Consider the following 4,201-nt stretch of genomic DNA (forward strand, 5'->3'; position numbering starts at 1 on the left):
GCCCGGCCATGCTCGGGGCTGCGCTGCAGCGCCTGCGCGCCCGCCCGGGAAGGGGGCGCTTCTTGCCCTGCCCCGCCCCGCCCCGCCGCTGCTTCCCTCACGGGCGGGACACCGCCAGGGCCCGCGCCTCCCGCGCGTGAGGAGAGCCCGGCCCGTGTCTGAGGTGAACGAGAAGCGAAGTGGGGGCCGGAGCGAGCACCCGCTGCCCACACTTGTCCTAGCACCCTCCTTGCCCAGAGATAACGATGATAATCATGGGACAACGAGGGGGAAAATATCATTTTCAGACCCCCTTTTTGTGTGGGCCGCGTGGCTCGCCCATGTTGTGTCTGATGAGGCTGGGCGAACTTTTCCTATCAGCCCTAGGTGATAATAATCAGACAACAAGGGGGAAAAAATACCATTTTCAGGCCCCCTTTTGTCCCCGCTGCTTGGTGCGCCCATGTCTGTGAGGCTGCCCCAGGGAAACTGCCCGGAGACAGGAGTGGAGTAGGGACAGGAAAATGGTCCCCGAGCCGGAGCCGGAGCCGGAGCCACCTTCCTGGACAGGTGCAGCAAGGCTCGGCTCGGGCCAGGAGGAGGTTTGTTGCGCTCGGGGAACGTGAGCCTTGCCCCGCCACAGGTAACGATAAGCCCTTGGAAAGGAGGCCGCGGAGAACGCAGCAACCGATGGCTTGGGACAAAAGAGAAAACAGGAAAGGGATTGAGGTCATGGGTTCAAAACAAGGGGGCAGCGAGCAGAGCACGCCAGCCAGCCTCGCTACCTCCTGAGTGAGTGGAGGGAGCACGTGGATGTCAACGTGTGAAGCTCTGTCTGGAGATGGGAGTGGAGGAGCGAGAAGGCGGCAACCCCGCTCTCACCTGGGTCCTCCCCCATCCAGAGCCTCCTTTCTGCTCAGGTAGCTCATGAGCTTGGCTAGGGCCAGGAGGAGATTGACCGGGACGTCCCAGGACTCGGTGGGCCTGCAGATGGGGACGGTGTAAACAGTAAGGTGTTGGGAGTCATGCAGCCAAACTTCAGCATCAGGGCTGGACACAGGCATGGGCGAACTGGGCAGCTGCCCGGGGCCCAGACAGAAACGGGGCCTGAAAATGGTAATTTTTATTATTATTATCATCATTATCTTTGGCAGAGGGTAATTTTTATTATTATTACTATCACGATCTCTGGTGAAGACCCGATACTAAAAGTTCACCCAGCCGTGCTGCTCAGCAGGAGGTAGTAGAGGGGCTGCCACCTGGTGCTCTCCAGGGAGGTGTGCGCCAGGGTCTCCCTCTGCTTGCAGAAGGGATAGGTGTCAGGGCATCCATGAAGTGCACCGGGTCCACACCTGAGGTCACAGCTTCCTGGAGGAGCTGCTAGCTAAGATCCTCAGTGGCTTGCGGGATCAAGGTAGAGTATATGCTCGTCTGCCGAGGACCCTCATACTCACTGAGAGTGTCCTGCCACTTGGTGTCCAGGTGGAGGGTGCAGACCACAAGCATATAGAGAAGTACAGACTACAGAAATACAGGCTGTACAGAAGCAGACCAGCATAGTATCCCTCATCCTGCTGTGCTGTGCAGGATCCCTGCTCCCTTGCCCTGCATTCAGTGTCTGGGCAGTGCACTCAGCTTTTGCCCTTGTATTGCAAGGCTCGATCTCCAACAAGCCCCAATCCTGGGAGGCCTGTGATTAGGGGAGAATCTGAGCTGCTTCTTAGAACATAAATGACATTTCCAGTCAGGGGTGGGTGCAGTGGTACAGTTGCACCCCGCTTCGATTCCTGCTCCACCCAAAGTTTAAAACCAACTGCCTGGTGGCGGCAGCAGCATTTCTAGTCAAGCAGCACTGAGGGAGTCACTTGACTTCACAGCTCATGGCAATGGACCCACAGTCAGTAGAAGATCAAGACCATTAAAAAGGAAAGAGGGTTGTTAACACCCATGGAATTAAGAGTTTAGAAGTGACCAGGGGGATTAAAACTGTCTTTATTATGTTCCAGACAGAGTCTAAGAAGAAGGCAAGCATGAGCCAGTATCATTCAGCATGAAAGTTGGTGCTCACAACAAACCAGTTCCTAATCACTGTCATGCCTTGTTGCAGAAAAGGAGTGAATTGTGGCATAAGAAGCCTTGTTGCAGAAAAAGAGTGAATTGTGGTGGGATTTGCGGGTATTTCTGGGTGAGGAGCTCAAGGTGTTTGTTAAAAAATGGAATAACAGGGATGAAGATAAGAATCCTTTGCAGAACAAAGAGGAGGGGAGAGCACTCAACAGTGAAGCTGAACTGCCAGATTTGGTGAGGTTGTGTGTGAGGTAGGCACAAGGAGAAAATGCAGGAGAATCCTGACAGACGCATCCACCTTTGAATACTCAGGACCTTGGATGCTATGAAGACCTAAGTACATGGTGATCTCTACACCCCCTGGGACAGTCTCAGCCTGGGGACATTGTCATAGCTCCATTGAGGTCTCTGCAGCTATAACAACTTCTGCTGGCTGAATCTCCTCTGAGGAGTCCCATTTGCTTTGGTTGGAGTCTTGCAACAAGTAAGTTCTTTTCAGGATTGGGGCCTTGACAATGAAAATGAGGGAGGAAAAATGTCCAGGTTGAACCACGTTTCCTTCATGACTTTCTGATGCTTGATCTAAAGCAGAGGGTGGACAACCTTTTTTGGTAGGTAGGCATGCCACAAATTAGCCCCACACCCTCTCGTAATGCCACGCTGACCCCCTTCCCCTGCCTGATCAGCTGTTCTGCTTTCTGCTCCCTGCTTGATCTACTGCTCTGCTCTATGGTCCCTGCCTGAGATCAGCTGCTCTGCTGCCTGCCCTCACCCAGATCTGCTATGTGCAACACAGAAGTTGCCTGTGCCACTTGTGAAACACATTCCCCAGGTTGGCACCCCTGATCTAAGGTAACAAGTGTAGTGCTTTGCTGTGCATTGATAGTATCTTTTGTTGTACTCTGGAATCATGCACTTGTTTGGTTTTTAGTCAATGCCTGATAAATACATTGCAGTAGGTTTGATCTAATGCATATCTTAGGAATTTGGCATGTTTGTCTCAGACAGGTTTTAAAAAAAAACACAGAGGATGTTTAGAGCAGACAAAGAATTATGTCATGTGATCACAAGGAGCTTTATAATGCAAGAGAGTTTAACCTAATTACATGAACGCCCTAGCAGTCATCTGTAGGAAAAAAACGTGTTTTAAAATGCATTGCCCTCTTGTGGGAACTTGAAAAATTGCACCTTCCTGCCTGGCAAAGCTGCTAGAGCACGAACGTGCCAGGTATACAGCATCCTCAACTTGTGTGGACTTTAATGGGAATTGAGGGAACTCTGCACTGCATCAAATCACTCAGCCCCTTGTGCAGTCAAGGTTCCACTGCCAAAGTACCAAGTGCTATGCTCCGGGGAACCTCGCCTGTCCCCATCCTGAAACCAAACCACACTAACAACTATAGGTAATACATGCCTAATAGAAGAGGCAGATAAATACTGTTCTGTGGTGTAATCCAGTATCTTGAATATTGAAACACAATGCAATTTACAATGCAGTACAGTAGATTGCAGTTCTAATAGGGAAGGGTTTGCAGTTCTGTATGTAACAGTACACATTGGAGAGCCATTAAAAAGCTTTTTTTTCTGAGAGCCAAGAAATCTAATTGCCAAGAGCTAGATAATGTCCATGTGATAGGAAGGTATTTTACTTGAACTGGCTCCGCCTCCACTGGGATTTGCTGGAGAATATTACATTGCACTATACAGTTATTTGTCTGATATTAGTAACAATGTCATACACACAGACTCAGTTATATCACCTTGTTCCCAGGGTTTCTTTACCTCCTGTTCATTCCCTGCAGTGCACTGATTGAGGGGTTTCTGCTGTAGTGTTATTATCTGAGAATACAAAGCAATTGTACATAAATCACCTTTCTGATTAAAAACCTGCTGTTTTCCTGATAGCACTTTTTGAGGTGCCCCACAGTGTTACGCCCAGCAAAGGATGCCCAGTGCTCAGGGCCTAATTGCAAGCCCACTGAAGCCAATGGAAAGGTTCCCACTGATTCCAATTGGCTTTAGCTCATACATGCACTTTGGTCTCCAGCCTCTCCAGAAGTCCATAACCATCTCCCCTCCTGTGTACCTCTGGGCTTTGCTACTATTGACACTGGCTGGTGCTTTCTGTCTCCTCCTTGTTCACAAACTCCATTTC

The sequence above is a fragment of the Alligator sinensis genome, unplaced genomic scaffold, assembly GCF_000455745.1.
Source record: "Alligator sinensis unplaced genomic scaffold, ASM45574v1 scaffold157_1, whole genome shotgun sequence".
Taxonomy (NCBI): Eukaryota; Metazoa; Chordata; order Crocodylia; family Alligatoridae; genus Alligator; species Alligator sinensis.